The 15,806-nt window shown below is 46.0% G+C and overlaps 1 protein-coding gene across 12 annotated transcripts in view; it reads right to left on the reverse strand.

The window, feature by feature from the left end:
* The window catches only part of LOC139749360 (uncharacterized), a 512,783-nt gene that overhangs the window by 436,213 nt on the left and 60,764 nt on the right, over positions 1 to 15,806 (reverse strand). For 2 of the 12 annotated variants that reach the window (XM_071663110.1, XM_071663107.1), the window contains exon 1: positions 14,938 to 15,178. The exons of 9 other annotated variants lie outside the window; for them this stretch is intronic. The gene's annotated coding sequence lies outside the window, so the exon portion shown is untranslated. Of the gene's footprint in view, positions 1 to 14,937; positions 15,179 to 15,806 lie in introns of those variants that run through there. One more of the 12 variants, XM_071663108.1, reaches the window with a different exon arrangement.

Consider the following 15,806-nt stretch of genomic DNA (forward strand, 5'->3'; position numbering starts at 1 on the left):
GCTCCCCCACCCACGTTAACCCCTCCCCCCGCACATCAATAAGATATCAAGGCAGTACCTCAATATCTCGTATGTTTATGTTAACACAAATGAGGAAAAAACTTCCTCTGGCTATTCCTCTGTATGAGTAATGCTTCCCCTACTCTGAGGTGTACAGCAGTATAATCAAGGCTTCTCCATCCCTCAAGCCTCTCATGAGTATATTGATGGAACTTTCAAGTAATCAAAAGTTTATTTGTACATGTCGACTCCCCCCCACCTCCCCACCCCAACAAACACACACACACACACACACACACACACACACACACACACACAATGACGGGCCCCCAACCCTACCCATGAAGGAAAAAAATTAACAGCAAACCAGGATCAAAGTTTCTTATAAAAAAGATCATGTTTACCGAATGGTAAGTGGGACCCTAAACTATCCTCTGGTGTTATTCCATCATAATTTCGTAAATCCTTCCATAAAGTAACAAATGAAATCAAATTTCACGAGATGGAATCTCGGCGTGGATAGGGAAGACCGGCTCGCTCATCAGAAGCGGAGAGAAGTAGTAACATTGGGAAGCATCTGACTGGCTTCACGCGTCTGCTGGAGTTCCACATGGCTCGGTCTTGGGACCCATAACCTTATCTTACATACATCAATGACCTGGAGGCAGGACTCACCCGCAGAATCATAACATCTGTCGACGACACAACTGCAGGACAGAGAGTTCAAAGCTAAAGATTCAGAGGAATTTAGACAGACAGGCAGAGCGGACGAGGCCTGACACAGTTGTGCACTCTGGTGCCATACTATGTTCATCATGAGGACAAAATACTTGTTGAACCCCTACAAGAAATTTGAGAAGAGGAAGGACCTTGGACTATCCATAATGACCTATAATACGGTAAGCAATGCCTACCTACAAACAATAAAGCCAACAGTATAAGTACAAGATAAAGGATTCGACCCTTCACAATACCCTGGTTGGACCACATCTAGAATCCGTTCACATCTGGTCACGAAACCTTGTCAAAGATAGACAGAGACACTTGAACGAATCTAAACAAGACCAACCAAACTGAACCCTTCAGTCAGAAATAGGTCTTATGAGGAAAACTAAAAGGCTAATATTATTCTCTCTCTCTCTCTCTCTCTCTCTCTCTCTCTCTCTCTCTCTCTCTCTCTCTTTCTCTCTCTCTCTCTCTCTCTCTCTCTCTCTCTCTCTCTCTCTCTCTCTAGAAAAAAGTAGACTCCAGGATGACTCAATAGAAGAGTCCAGAATAAGAAATGATTTCATTCAGTAAAAGGAAGGAGATGTATGGAATGTTATAGCAATGTAGGCAATTTTTTTTCCACTGGAATGAACTACGTCCCAAAGTAGAAATGAACAGACTATATATACTTAATAATATCTCCAAGCAGTAAAGTATAGACTATATATATATATATATATATATATATATATATATATATATATATATATATATATATATATATATATATATACGTGTACATAGAGGCTAGACAAATACTCCACTGATATCTGTATTCAGCAAGTACATCATTATAAAACGAATCATTTTCTTTTAATTTTTCAGCGTCAAGCCGCAGAGCAGATGTTATCAAACGGACTCCTCAAAATCGTTTTCCCAGTCCACATTACCCAGTCAAGTTTGCATGGCATTACCTTACCACTACACTACGTGGTGCTACCTCCCTCTCCCCTGCTGGCAGATGAGCCAGGGGGAGAGAGAGGTGAGGTGAGAGAGGCCTTTGGGTCCGTTATCGTCTTATTTACCACAATATCTGGATCATTTTTTTTTTTTTTTTTGTTTTTGTTTTCATGGAGCTCCTCCTTGTGGAACATCAGGTCTCCCTCTTGTCATCTGTCCCTCTTATGTGCTCCCATGTGCACACGACGCGTCCTTCACCCCCTACACATGATGGGGGCCTCCACCCCCAAACATGACGGGGGCCTGCATCCCCCCACACACAACGGCCCCACAGATGATGTAGCCACCCACCTGCAGCGGGAGCCGGAGCCTCGTGCCACCAGTAATTGCACATCACGAAGCGTCACATCATCGACCAACGTACGATCTGTGACCGAAAAACATCGTCCCGGCAGCAGACATGTCACCTCCCCTCCCAACCCAGCTGTAGTGCACCCACACCACGGCACAGTACTGCTTGTTATTCCCGAAATGTAATTACTGTGTGTGTGTGTGTGTGTGTGTGTGTGTGTGTGTGTGTGTGTGTGTGTGGGTGGAACACACAGTGCCCAGCCGTCCTAACGTCAGACCATCGTGGGTATTCACTCAGCTATAACATTAGTTTCATAATACAGTACAGGACAAGCCTCAGTTATTTCCTGAGCCAGGCGGAGCTCAAGGTGCGACGCGGAATATCGTCCAGGAAAATCCACACGTCCTGCCTTCAGACGTCCCAGCGGGAGGCAGTGGGACCCGTGTGGACGTATACGATGCATCAGCTGAGCTTGTGGGGCGGACTGGGATACGCTACTCGTGGCAGAGGGCCGCAGTGTGAAACCCATCTCCCCGCCAGGAGTAGTGGGTTCCAGGCCTGGGATGGACGAGGGTTTACTGTTAGTAGCTACCAACACGACCTTAGCCAAGTCCTGGCCAATACAACCTGCGTGACGAAGCCACACTTCTCACACCACTTACAAAACCTTCTTTTACCAGGTCGTTTGTTGTCATAATACAAAGTGTCGGGCCACGTTCCAGCACTTAATAACCCCGATTTTTTTTTTTTTCTCTCTCCTCGATTGACACGCTGAATCACTCACTGTACACATCCCGGGGACTGGAGTTGCCAACACTCACACGACAGACGCATACAATCCCAGGCAGCCAAGTGCATCAAGGGACTGAACATACGCAAACTGTAGCTCTCTCTCTCTCTCTCTCTCTCTCTCTCTCTCTCTCTCTCTCTCTCTCTCTCTCTCTCTCTCTCTCTATCTATCTATCTATCTATCTATCTCTCTATCTATCTATCTGTCTATCTATCTATCTATCTCTATTTTCCGAAATAGCCAAGTCTCATATATTTAGAACAGCACTTAAAATGGAGCCCCACACATCTGCCCACAGTCACATACATCAAAGTGAAATATGACAATTACTGGCATTTCAAAGAAGGTTCCTCTCCAATTATGTACTTATCCTCCCACAGACCATTTGGCTGACGGAGGAATATCTGAATTCGTCAGCACGAAACTACGACCCTTGAACACGACGATACGACCCTTGAGCATGACGGTACGGCCCTTGAACACGACGACGGACCCTTGAGCATGAAGGTACGGCCCTTGAACACGACGACAGACCCTTCAGAATGATGCTACGACCCTTGAACACGACGATAGGCCCTTGAGAATGATGGTACGGCCCTTGAACACGACGATAGGCCCTTGAGAATGATGGTACGGCCCTTGAACACGACGATAGGCCCTTGAGAATGATGGTACGGCCCTTGAACACGACGACAGACCCTTGAGAATGATGGTACGGCCCTTGAACACGACGACAGACCCTTGAGCATGAAGGTACGGCCCTTGAACACGACGACAGACCCTTGAGAATGATGCTACGACCCTTGAACACGACGATACGACCCTCCATCACAAATGTTTGTACACTACGTTATTCCTTTTCGACCCGGTTCTTTACGTGTCTGGTCAAAGGCTAGGCTGTGATTCCGTAATGGTTTAACCGTCGTGCTAAAGGGTCGTACCGTCGTGCTCGTACGTCGTGCTCGGGCGTCGTACCGTGGTGGTGGTGGTCAAGAGGCCAAGCTTCCACAAGTGCTCCTGTGGTCAGTGTGTGCTGCCACACCTGCCTGCCTCGCCCCCTCCTCGACCTTGAGGAAGGAACTGAGGTCGCCCTACCAGACCCCAGGTCTTGGTGCGTAGCTGGCCATCCTTCTCACCACTCTCACTCCCACTCACTCTCACTCCCACCCCACTCTCACTCCCACCCCACTCTCACTCCCACTCACTCTCCTCTATAGACCTTCACTCGCGCGCTCTCACTGCAGGCCAGCTTTGTGGGATCATTCATCATTCAGTTACTTTAGACTCATCTCAACAGCCACGCGTATGTTGTGCCATCACTAATTCACTCACTGGTCTCATGGGTCCACCATTATTCATCACTTACTCGCTCTCATAACGTTCCTTAACACTTACCCCTTTTCATTCCTACTTTTATTCAACATATATCCACCCTCAGAACTTACCTAAAGCCCCGTTGGATACCTACATATTCACTTTTACGAAACATACGTCTTCATCATCACTCTTTAATAATGACTGACTGTACGACCCTACACGACCATCCGACCCTCTATGTATAACGACTGTGTCACAAGCCAACTCTCACACATCCCTCCAGTCAACAAAGTTCTTAAGGCTTGTAACACGACCCGGCAAGTTGAAGCTCACCGTACAGTCACAGTGGACATGCCTCATCATCATTACCATCACTCAGAGCTCCACTGTTTTATGTAGAATTTCTCGTTACCTTAGTCGTCAAGATACCGTACATTGGAACGAGGAAAAGACCTTAAGGTCACGCCTAGTGGAAGCTGTACCATTCTCTCCGTCTCGACAGTCAGTCTCGGACACGCCTAGTGGAAGACGTACCTATCCCTCTGTCTCGACAGTCAGAGACAGAGTCTGGGACGCGCCTGGTGGAAGGTGGACCCCCCCTCTCTCTGTCTCAACAGGCAGAAACAGAGTCTGCGACACGCAGATGGCAGATGTACCCAGTCCTCTGTCTTAAGAGATAGACACAGAACTCAGGACCGCTTCGACCCAGTGTGTTTCAGAACTTCGGAGCTTCAGGCGTGTCCCAAGACTTCAGTCCACGTCCGTGTCGACTATGAATACTTAATTTACAATTCGACCTTCCCTTCAACCCAAGGGTTTAATTCCCTCATTCCTTCAACATTCCCAAGTGACAGAGTGTCAGATTTCTTGCAGAACATTAATACTCTCAAATTCCACATGAAATATTCATCTCCTTATACATTCTTAATTCATCATGGTCAAAGTTCTCATCAAACACTCACTCTGATTCCATTATTCAACAGTGACATTCCAACTTTTTTGTCAGCAATCAAGTCCTTGTATTTTTTCGCAGACCGTCAACACCAATGTGCTTCTCTTTCAACACAGATTTAAATCTGACATCAATGACACCTTCCAACTCTGTACGTGTTGCATCACACATGAAACCAATAAATACATTCAAACTGACGCAAAGGTTTTGAACGATGGGTGACAAGTAAAAAAAAGGTTTGATATGTACCTTTAACCATATCTATAAACATTGATGAGTCTATAAAGGAATACTACAGTAAACTTAATTTTCTACTATCACATTTTCTATTAACTTTTATGTATCATCTTCACAAACTTAAAAAGCTCACATTTCCCATGTTGAACCACAACTTGCCAACAAACTCTCCACCGTTTAAGAATCAACTTTCCAATAAAAGTTCTGTTTGTTCGTCAATGTAAAATTCAGCAGCGTCACCAATGTCCGCATCGTGTGGAAAGTCTTACAGTCTGTCAAGATGAAAAATAAACCTACACTCAAACCTTCTCCACACGAGAGTACGTTGACAACACTTAGTCTTCTTCTTCTTCTTCTTCTTCTTCTTCTTCTTCTTCTTCTTCTTCTTCTTCTTCTTCGTCTTCTTCCTTGTTTTCTGACTCCGAGTTATGAAACCATATATTGTGACACCAATCCATGGCATGACACCACCTCAGAGTATGACACCAGAGCATGACACCACCCTAAGGTATGCCACCACAGCATGACACCTCTGTGATCCCAAGGTATAACACAGAGTCACATGACACCACTCCACGGTACGAAACAACGCTATGACACACACTGACCCCAAGGTATGTCACCACCAGATCACATTACTCTATGGTGTGAGACACCACAGTGACACAACCACACAGCATGACACTACTTCAAGGTATGACACACTGAGAAGCAGCACCAGACTTATACCTCACTTGCTGCCACACTGGCTACACAGCGGCCGTGTTGAGCCCAGCTTAGCTAGGCTGGATGATGATGATGATGATGATGATGATGTGTCTGTCCGACATGATGTTGTTTATATATATGTATACGAATCCCTGTTGTACGAAGCTTACGTTTACAAACACGGACTCTCTCTCTCTCTCTCTCTCTCTCTCTCTCTCTCTCTCTCTCTCTCTCTCTCTCTCTCTCTCTCTCTCTCTCTCTTTGTTCACGCACTCCAGCCAGCGAGACACACACACACACACACACACAACCCCTCCCCTACACCTACCATTTAACCAAACCAGGCGCCTCACAGGGACATGGAAAATGCAGGAGCACCACAGATCAGGCCATGAATGTCCAACGAGAGCGTAACATGAGGTAAAGGGACACACTACATGAACAGCTTCAATCCTTCATGACAAGTGTCACCACTTCTCTCTTTAACTGGGATAAGGTTGACCATTTTGTGGCCAGAAAATAGTCATAATCCATTCTCTTTCAAAACATACGATGCATAAACAAGAGGATGTTCCATATCACATACATAACACACAGACAATAGACCAGGTATATACAATACATATATATAGACCAGGTGCAATGACATATGACGTCACATATAATGAATGAGTATCATCAAACAGAGGAAGACGATCAGAAGAAGTGTGTCAGGGACACAGAACCCTTCACCAACACCCACACTGGTCACAACACACACCATGCGCCTCCTACAAGGCTTAATTCACAAGAAATTACTCAAATGCGACACTCGTAAACCTACATGGAGAAGGAAGACAAAGAACTAAAGTCAAATCATTTTTCACCAAATAACAGCAAATCCAGTCTTTATGTATATATATATATATATATATATATATATATATATATATATATATATATATATATATATATATGCTGATAACTACAAAGAAAATTTTTGCATCTCCCCTAACGATGTGATCATTATAGGAAAGTGCACCTGGGAACTTTTCGTGTTTCAGTTTCCTAGTGGATATCAGCAAATACCAGATCACGAGCACCACTGTCACCTACTGCAAAACACACACACACACACACACACACACACACACACACACACACACACACATACATCTTGAGATCTAGTACTCTACTATACGCATGTGTCGACCAACTGTCATGGAACGTGTGAGGACGATCAGTGTGGACGGAGGGGTAGGCGCTTATGCTCTTGGCTTCCAGCACCGACGGCTGCCGGGCCCACTATACAAGCGTGTACCATTGTGCAGCACACGAGACATCTTTAGATCCTGATCGTGCAAACATCGACGTCAAAGAACTAGCCCAACACATCCTCCAGCAATCCCTCGATACCCTTAGGGTATGTCGGCCAAGTGGGTGGGTGTGTATACAAGGCGGGAGATGACCTACGCAATCCAGTCTTTGTGAACCCCGCCTCACGTGCTCCATGTACGGCAGAGATCTCTTCCAAAACCGCCCACAATTACCCACAATACCTCCCTGTCCCAGTGGGGAACGCGCCTCCACATTTCCCCACCTCCCTCACACTATCCAACCACTGCAGAAACCTTCACCATCGACACTCTCCCACGTTGTGATACCCCGACGATATTCTCCCAACACACATCGGAAATCCTCCCCCGCCCCATTCACCTTATACACACAAACTCCCCGGTATATGGGGAGACGGTTACCTGCCCTCTTAACACACAGCTACTGTGGGCAAGTCGAGTGGATACTATGATCCTGAACAAGTGTCAACTCTTCTCGACACTTGACACCGTCGTAACATCAAGGCTTTAAAAACACGATGGGGAGTGACTATGTTATTAACATCTTCGTTACTATATATAAAATCTGTCATGCCTTCAGCTATACCTACACCACGTTACAAAACTTTATGTTACAGGGTCTCAAGTAACCATTCGTACCACACTGTACCCTCTAAATCCTTAATCCAGAATGAGACTCAATCTGATCCTCTTTCTTAATGTCTTTGCACAGTTCCCTGAATCTTGTCAAGACTTTACCCCTGTATATACGTACAAATATATTTACCCACACACACACACACACACACACACACACACACACATAGAAATGTCTATATTCAAACCCCTCCCTCTGTATTACAACAACAATGACCCCAGGCGCTCTCCCGATTTAATATGAATTCCCTGGGTTGCAGGGCACGCACACGTGGACCCTCCCGTCACCTTAGTGTACAACCCGGCTGTACACTCTGTACCTCCATCCACCCACCACCAGCGACGTGGCTCCTCATCAATACCATCACAGATGTGACTTGCTCGTGTGTGTTCTATAGTTCCTGAAAATAATGAAACTTTTCGCATGCATCCGTCATCATTACACTGCATTCTGCACGTTAGTCACTATATATCTGATCTTCCTATGCCAGTCCCAAACCCTCCCCTGTATTACAACCTCGTCAACTTTACCCTTAACTCTGTATGCCCAATATATGATCTATTTTCCTTGCAGTAAAGTTGTACAGGTAACAAAGTTAATGTCTTGTACTCAAACGAACCGTAATACTACATATATGTACACGTGACCTTTCTTTGTGTGATACTAAAGTCTTTCATGATGTTCCTCATTTTCTGACGGGACAAGGGCCCCCTCGGATCACAGGTCCACCTGTCACCCTCCTATGTCCATGTATTGTACCCAGTGTACGCCCCATGCTGGCCTCCACCTACCCCCAGCCATGTACCCTTCATCTATACCATCATTGAAGTACTTTGACTACGTATAATTTACACAAAGATTTTAAAGCTGAAAAAAGACATCACCACAGAGATCTACCCTAGTCATCATCAATTCATACCTTACTGGGAGGGAGTTTTACACTCGTGGCTCCCCGTCTCTTGAACATTCTCGACAATCGCACAACTTTTCCCAACTCCTGTATGCCGTCGACATTCACGACCTTATAACTCAATTAATTCCATTCATCCACAACTCTCGTGTCAGGGGAACACTCTTTCTCTCTCATGTGACGCGTTTATTGTTTTAGTTTTAAAGTCTCTAGTTAATCCGTCTTTGCATCCTTCGAAAAACAGTTTAGTGTTTGACATCTTCCTTTACGCTATCCGAGCGGCGTGGGGATCCCTCCCTCCCACACACACACACTGCAGCAGTGCCGTCGGTGCAGGTGTGTCCACGCTATCACATCACGTCAGCCTGCTGCCGCCCAGGTCTGAACCCCGTGTTTGCCAACACACTTCTCTTGCCCCAACACCTTTCCCACACACCCACACATATAACATGTGTGTGGCTTTCGTTTTTACACAGTCTCGCAATTTTTTTTAACTCTATTTTTTCCCCCAAGTGAACACTTTATACTTTTTTGCCACGAAAAAACTTTGAAAAAGTTGTGAGTTGAATCTGGATTTTTTTGCTTTTCCGAGAACCATGCAACATGGTTTCTCGTTTATTTGTTGAGAATTGTAGACATGTATTCCTTTGTCAGACTGGACGCTCTGAAGCTACATCTGGAAGCTTTTGTACAGCAATGTTCAACACAGACTCGCCAGCTCACGTCTTCGTAACAACCCTCTACCTTCACAAACATACAACCTCTCCACCTCACACACAACACCTGACAATACGTAATTCACATAACTCGTTTTTCATAACACTATTTTCTCGTGTGGTGAGCGCTACGCGGTAGCTAGCCCTATTTTGGGGGAAAAATAATCTCGTAATAATAACTTGTATGTAAACACAACATCCCAACACTGGGGGTAGGGAGGCCAGCAGCCTCGATGGCCTCCCTGAACAACGCCCTCGCAGATAACACGTCACATGATAACGTGACTATGACATGGTCACATGATAACGTGACTATAACATGGTCACATGATAACGTGACTATGACATGGTCACATGATAACGTGACTATAACATGGTCACATGATAACGTGACTATAACATGGTCACATGATAACGTGACTATGACATGGTCACATGATAACGTGACTATAACATGGTCACATGATAACGTGACTATGACATGGTCACATGATAACGTGACTATAACATGGTCACATGATAACGTGACTATGACATGGTCACATGATAACGTGACTATAACATGGTCACATGATAACGTGACTATAACTCGTCTTTTTATCGCGTGAACTACAGGTCTGAGCGACTGCCTCTGCCTGCCTGCCTGCCCTGCCTGCTGGCCTGCGTGCCTGCCTGCCACAAGGGGCGTATGGACACCGTCCATTACAGGCTGTTCAAGAGCTCGCGGACGATAACCGACCCAGAGCGACCAGCATAACGCAGCACGACCTCCCCAAGCTTGGCCCGCTGTTTAACATGTAATCTCCGAGATACTTCCTCGACCCGGAGATATCTTCATAAGACCCCGGCACACACACACACACACACACACACACACACACACACACACACATGTACGGGAAGATGCCACAAATTTCCCCGGGAAGAGAGTAAACAACCAGGGCAGAAGTGCCCCTCCGGGAGACGCATCATGAATAATATATCAACAAACTTTAGCCGAGACATCATGCTCGGAACCACTACACTCTCCCCTCCTGTCTTACACTGTTCTACCAACACCTGCAAATCTGGACGGAGAGGGAGAAAGCAATTTATATATATATATATATATATATATATATATATATATATATATATATATATATATATAACCATAATGAAACGGAAGATGGGAAGTCTCAAGCTCTTTCGTATAACCACACTGTCAACCCTATTCTCAACTCAGATCACATTACGAATATCACAAAAATTTCTTTGTATGAAAACATGAACTCAGACAGGTTAACAAGGCTAATGGATGAGGAGAGAGGCAGCCTTGGCAGAGAAGGCAACTTCTCCTAGTGGACCGTGAGAGCCAATGCATGAGCAAACACACCGGCAAACTTCCGAGGAAAGAACATCAGACTTACCATAAATAAACTCCCTGGAAATCCTTCTTCTTGCACGCACGAGAGAGAGAGAGAGAGAGAGAGAGAGAGAGAGAGAGAGAGAGAGAGAGAGAGAGAGAGAGAGAGGGGGGGGGGGTAAAAGAAAAGCTGATGAGGTTATCTGCTGGAGGACAGAACATGGGAAGGGCAGGTAACTGAAGACCTGATGAGGTTATGTGCTAGCGGGTGGGGGCCGCACATGGGAAGGGCAGATGACAAAAGACTTGACGAGGTTATCTGCTGGACGACAGCCACAGTAACCAAAGCTCGTAGTCTATATAGAAAAGAATCATGACAGTGACACAAGAACTCTTGTATTCCACGTCAAGGAAGAAGAAGGATCTATACGTAAGGACCAAAGAGGCTTCAAACCAAGGAAGACAAAGGTGTGTGACCTTACCTTACTATGTGTACGTCACGATGGCTTGAGATGCCTTCCGACTCCACAGTTCGGTTTGGAACATTTGTCTTCCCACAATATCGAAAGTACAAAGTTTGACACATCACCATCAGCAAAAGCCAGAAGGCAACCTTCAACACAAGTTCCATAAAACTACCTACAAAAGGTTAAAAAAAAAAGACTGGGGTGTAAAAATCTCTGGGGACGACGTAGAAGCAAGTGCACGAATTCAGATAAACACAAGTAGAAACGTTCTTCATCACAGTAAAATGTTGAAGACACAACATGTGTGTGGAGAAAGTAAGTTCAGAAGACTTCAAGATGTGAGGAATACTGGCGCTTGGGCCAGTCTGGAAATGTTAATCTCGTAAATTGTAAAGTTTTTGGACAAAGATTTCGACACTATGTCTCACAATGTGTGAAGAAATAGAATCTTTTCAGGATGGATCTACACAAACCCTGCAAGAAATGTCACATCACGATTGCTATGATAACAAGATACCTGAAATTTTAAGACTGTATCCACTTTTTGCATCTAGTCTGCAAAACTTACCACATGAAAGATGATGTAACGTATATAATGAAGGTTTAACAATGAACCAACTTGGTAACATCGTGTGTAATATCATCCCACTGGGGTCTGACTTCGACCATTTGTGACCTCTGTAATCCTGTTGCGTTACCGCTCACAGCATGTGCATGGGGCACACAACAAACTTGTCAGAGAACAGTACACGGAAGCAGTTACAAAATAACGTGAGCAATATTCAAGCACTCATAGGCATGGCTTTCGAATTCCTGTGTACGATCTTCAAGCATTCCACACTCAACATTTCCCGGGTGCGTCCCAACCTTGAAGATGCGTCCCATTTTCTTGTTCCTTTTTCAGAAAGAAAGAAAACACAGTAAAGAGAGAGAGAGAGGCACATCGGCGAGCAACTAAACGATTCCCTGGACTGAGAAGCCAGTGTCGTGTGAGCCAACCTGATGACCTACGGTTAAGATCATGTAATTATTATAATCATCATCATCATCATCAGAGAGGTAAGGTGGTGTGGTGACTATGTATACCAGGTGGACACCAACCAACACCATCGGGTCCCATCTGGACCAGGACGACTGTGTGGACGGTGTAAACATGACTCTCTCTCTCTCTCTCTCTCTCTCTCTCTCTCTCTCTCTCTCTCTCTCTCTGAAAATCCCCGGCCTCATCGCATCGCCACATATATGCGCATAAAAAAAAAGGTCTTTCATCCTGAAACACAAACTTTAAATCCATCCAATAATTCTGGATGACACATACACACACACACACACACACACACATATACAAAAGTACAGAAGTCGTGTGAAATCATTTCAGCTTTTTTGTCCTCACATGGCGTCATTAAATTACTGAAACCATTCAATTAACTTTGCTTTGAGGCAATCCCTCTGGCCTGCGCCTCGCTGGGTGTGACCTCACGTGTTATTCCACAAATAAAACCAAAAATATTGGCTCAATCGCAGGCGTGCACGTGGGGGGAGGGGCGCAAACGCAGGTCAACATACACGTTAAAATGTGAACACTATCGTCAGGGTTCGATCCCCGAGCACGATCTCTCGTACAACACAACTGTACGATCCTTAACAACCACGGTACGATCCTTGAGCACTGCCAAACTACCCCACAGCAGTGCGGTACCAGCCTGACCGTGACAAATAAGTCCCTTTGCTATTGTGACCTCAATCTCTGACCTGACCACTGAAGGGGTAGGTTAAAGGCCAGGCCAGCATACCCAACTGTTGTACCACCGTATTCAAGAGGTTAAGAACATGCCTTCACTGATCAACTCATGTATACAATCAGGTGAGAAAATTACTCCAGGACGGGACAACAACATTCATAATGTGATGACACAAGATCATGTGTATCGCTAGTTTGTCTATGTACCACATGAGCGCATGACCCTCCTCCACCTCAACACATCCACCAGTGTGGACACTCGCACATACAAGTAACTTATATATAAACCACACATTACACACGTTTCACACGTCATCTCAGACGTGTAGACAGAAGGCACAATTCAACCTGTTCGTGTACTTCACGTGTACAGGTGTTGTACATCTCTCACAGTTACCCTAACAGACGGAGTGATGGTAATGTTACCATCTGGTAACAGTAAGGGAGACACTGTATCCACGAGTCAACAGGTGAATACCTGGTATAGTTGACGGAGATCTTCACCCTTACAGCCCAGACTGTCCTGACGCCACGTGTCACGTGGCACTGTCCTGCATGTGCACATGACACTTGGTAATACCCGTAATGTCAGCATGTGACACCTGGCACTACTTGCCCCGTCAGTGTCAACTTATGACACTCGACTTTATGTAAGCAACCGTAGTTAGTTTCTGTTTTTCGTGTAAACATATGTAAACGATATTTACAACTTATTCACAACTTATATAAACATAAATACGACGCCCCACACACGGCCCCAGGACGCCTCACACACGGCCCCCAGGGCGCACCACAAATGGTCCCCAGGACGCCCCACACACGGCCCCAGGACGCCCCACACATGGCCCCCAGGGCGCACCACAAAGGGCCCCTAGGACGCACCACACACGGCCCCCAGGACGCACCACACACACGACCCCCACGGCGGACCAAGTGACCACACGTAGGTCCCGAGACGTAGTAAGAGGCCACACCGTACCCAGGACGCACGAACTGGGCACACCCAGGTCCTAGGACAAACCCTTGGCCACACACTGGTCCCGGAACACACTAACTGGCCACATCCAGGTACCGAAAAACGTTCGTGGCCACACCTAGGTCTCGGAACACACTAACCGGCCACACACTAGTCCAGGAACACTCTAGGTGGCCACACACAGGCCACAGCTAGAAGGGACACAAGGGTGTCTAAGACACAGTAAAAGGCGACACACACACACACACACACACACACACACACACACACAGGCCCGAAGGCTCACAAATTGGCCAAAAACAAGACCCAAGATGCGCTAACTAGCCACATATAGGTAAAAAAAAAAAAAACACTATCTGGCCACAAACCCAAAACACACTGTCCGGCCACAAACAAGTCCCAAAACACAGTCAATGGCCACATTCAGGTCCCGGGATATAGACGGTGGCCGCGAAGGTCTTGGGATACAGTCAGTGGCCACACGCAGGTCTCGGGACACAGTCTGTGGCCACACGCACGTCTCGGGACACAGTCTGTGGCCACACGCACGTCTCGGGACACAGTCACTGGCCATACAGGACTCAAGACACAGATAGTGTTCACAGATAGTGCAAGTCCCCGGATACACCAACTGGTCGCACACAGGTCGTGGGACATAGTCAGTGGCCAGAAACAGGTCCTGGGACACAGCTAGTGGTCACACGTAGATCCCAGGACACACTGAATGACCCAAAACACGTCCCAGGACACACTGCCTGGCCACACACGGGTCCCGTAACACACTAACCAGACACACTCAAGTCCCAAAACCCACTGACTGGGAATACACAGGTCTCCTGACTATGTTTGCAAGGGGCCAAACACAGGTCTCGAGAGACATTAACTGGCCACACATATGTCCCGGGACACAGTCAGTGGCCACATGCCGGTCCCGGGACACAGTCAGAGGCCACACGCAGGTCTCGGGACACAGTCAGTGGCCACACGCAGGTCCCGGGACACACTAAGCAGTCCAGACTAACGGGGCTCTGTAACGGGTTGCGCAAACTTCCACAGCTGCTGGCTGCCAAGTCCCCCCCCCCCACCCCGCCATCACCCCTCCACCCTCCGGCCAGACACCAGCACCCCCAGGGTAAACCTTCCCCCACTCAAGTCCTTATTGACTGATTAGTATTTATTATAATAATAATAGTAAAAATAATACTAACAATAATGATAACAAGAACAATAATAACAATAATAATAATAATAATAATAATAATAATAATAATAATAATAATAATAATAACAATGTTATTAATAATATAATAATAATCATAATAATAATAATACTTTCATATTTCAATACTCGTTAGCTGTTTCCCACGTCAGCGAGGCAGCGCCACTAAGAAACGAGGAACGACCCCATTCTCTTATCTCCGTTCTCAAGCTGTCATGTAAAATGCACACAAACCAGGTCCTCCTGTCCACAACCTGGCCTCACAAACCTTCTTACGGTTATTAACCAACCGGTTCATATGCCCTGGTTCAGTCCAGACAGCAAGTCTCCCCCAGTATACCACATCGGTCTAATTCATTCTATCAAGTGCAAGCTTTACACCGACTCGCAAGTTTTGACCCCAACCCTTCAGAGCTTTTTTCACCCCATCCTCTCAT

Source organism: Panulirus ornatus, chromosome 7 (genome assembly GCF_036320965.1).
Source record: "Panulirus ornatus isolate Po-2019 chromosome 7, ASM3632096v1, whole genome shotgun sequence".
Taxonomy (NCBI): domain Eukaryota; kingdom Metazoa; phylum Arthropoda; class Malacostraca; order Decapoda; family Palinuridae; genus Panulirus; species Panulirus ornatus.